The sequence below is a fragment of the Chinchilla lanigera genome, unplaced genomic scaffold, assembly GCF_000276665.1.
Source record: "Chinchilla lanigera isolate Chin_1 unplaced genomic scaffold, ChiLan1.0 scaffold00050, whole genome shotgun sequence".
In the NCBI taxonomy this organism is placed as follows: domain Eukaryota; kingdom Metazoa; phylum Chordata; class Mammalia; order Rodentia; family Chinchillidae; genus Chinchilla; species Chinchilla lanigera.
In genome coordinates, this window is record NW_004955451.1 from 12,575,165 (window position 1) to 12,577,801 (window position 2,637).

Here is a 2,637-nt window from a genome sequence, read left to right on the forward strand (position 1 = left end):
GCAGCCATCCTCCTGCCTCAGCCTCGCAGCACCAGGCAGGCCCAAAGCCCTGAATGAAGGCAGCCATCCCTAGCCCCCCGGGGCCCAGCTGCGTCCCTGCCGGCACCGCCACCTGCGTCCTGGACGCCCCCACCCCGGCCGCCGGACCCTGTGCCTCCGGCTCTGCAGCTCGCGGACGCCCAAGACCCCGTCCCGGTCCCTGTCCCAGGCCACAGCCCGGCAGGAGGACCGTGGCTGAGGGGCCAAGGGCGTCGCGTTCCTGCTCGAGACGGCCACGCGCTATTCCTTCCTGTTTTTCCCGGTCTTTAGTTCCAGAATCCAGGCTGCGGCTGCTTTGTCACCTCGAATCCCCAGACCCAAAGAGTTCGGTTATGGGGCAGCGGGACGCGCGCGCCCCGGCTGCGGACCCAGAACCTGGAGCCGCGCGGCTCCTGAGCGCCGAGCGCCCTCTAGTGTCGGCCCGCGGTAAGGCGGGCCGGCGCGCACCCCTCGAGATTCCTCGCCGCCCCCATCTCTGCTACCGCTAAGCTGCTTTCAGGCCCCCGCTGCGAAACCGCATTGACAGTTTAGAAAACCACAGGTGACCTGACATGCTCTGAGCACTTTCTGTGAGCCTGGCCCTGCGCTGATTTCCCTCGCTTACCCGCCAGGAAGGGAGGTTTAGGGTTTTTTGTTTTTTGTTTTTTGTTTTTTTTCAGTGCTGAGATTTGAACCCGGGGCCTCGCACATGCTGGGTAAGCACTGTGTGGCTGAGCTGCAATCTTAGTGCAGTTGAGGTCCTGCTGTGCTATTATAAAGGAGCAGCATCCCCAGAAGATGCCAGGATAGCTGCAGGCAAACGTCTCCTGCTTACTGGGGAAAATCTTAATATAAGTGAATCCAGCTTACTTATGTCACCATCCCAGGTATGGGAGGACAATAACCAGCCTTTGTCAAGTTTGTAAAGAAAGGGGTAGAAAGAAATTATCTAGGTTAAGGTTTTGTTTTGTTTTTTGAGATAGGGTCTCGATATGTAGTCCAGGCTGACCTTGAACTCACAGTGATCCTCCTGCCTCAGCCTCCCAAGTGCTGGGATTTCAGGAGTGCACCCACCATGTCCAGCACTTCTGTCTACTTCTATTCCGCTACCTTTGTAGGCTACTGTTTACCCACCTTGACTACCACGGCAGCTTCCTAAATAGCATATTTCTGTTTTCATCCACTAGAATTCATTATTCGTAGAACAAAGGGATCTTCACAATCCCATCATGCTGCTCTCTGGCCTAACCCCTCAGCGACCTCCTGCCACACCCACTGAAAGCCAAACTCCAGAGCCGTGGTGATCCCTGCTGCGTGAGAGGCCTCATCAGGACGATCGCAAGTTCGAGCCCAGCCTGGGGAACTCAGGGAAACCTTGCCTCGATATGGAACTTAGGAAGGACTGGGACCGTAGCTCGGGGTGGAGCTTGGTTATCACGCAGAAGGCTCTGGCCTCGACACTCAGCACACAACAAATAGCAAAAAAAACAAACCAAATCAAACGCCCTGCTGTGGCCTCCAAGGGCCGCGGGATCAGGCCTTCGCCTGGCTTTCAATCCCACCCCCAATCCCACCCCTCCTCTACTCACGCCACGTCCTGTCCCTTCAGTGCCCGACCTCTTGCCTACTTGTCCTGGCAGAGGGTTCCTTGGGAAAGGTGGGCATGGCGGGGCACGCCTGTATTCCCCACACTTGGGAGGCTGGGGCAGGAGAATCTCTATCACTGGGTATTCGAGTCCAGTCCGGAATGCAGAGCGAGACCCTGTCTCAGAAAAGAAGGTGGTGTCCCTTGGGAAACTCCCTTTGATGTTGAGTCCAAATCTCTTTCGAACCAATTAAATTGGAAAACAAGAATTGTATTCCCATGGTCATCCAACCATATGCTCAGAGAGACAGACAGACAGACAGACAGAGAAAGAGAGAGAGGCCCTGCAGCAGACTGAACAATTCTTGGTTCTTGGCGCTTACACCCTCCCGCATTAGCCAGGGGAGAGGGACTTAGAACGTGCAGGTATCGGGCAGTCTGCAGAGACCCAGTGGAGCTGAGTTAGCTCTAGAATCAGACCGATCTGGATCGGCCCTAGTGAAGCTTCAGTGAAAGGAGAACCAGTCACGGGTACTCAATTACCCATCAGAAAAAAGCCCAACATTCCTTAGAAGACTAGAACAATACATGCAACCACCCAAAACACCTATGTTCGGCAGATAGCTGGGCACACCTGCAGTCCCAGCTACTCAGGAGGCTGAGGCAGGGTGAGTGCTCGAGCCCAGAAGTTCCAGGCCAGTTTGGACAGCGTAGCAGCGAGGCCCTCATCTCAGAATATTTTTAACCAGGTGGTCAAACAGGAAAAAATTATCCATAGCCTGAAAAGAAATCGAGCAGCAGAAATGGACACCAAATTTAGAGATGCCGGAATTAATACACAAGGATATTAGAACAACCAGCCATTATAAGTCTTACAAATATGCTTAAGCAGGTAAAGAAAACATAAATATGATGGGGAGTGAAAAGGAAGACTTTTTTCCCATGTTTTTTTTTCTTTTTGAGACAGGGTCTCACTATGCAGTTCAGGCTGGCCTTGAGCTCACTTTGTAGCCCAGGCTGGCCTCGAACTCACA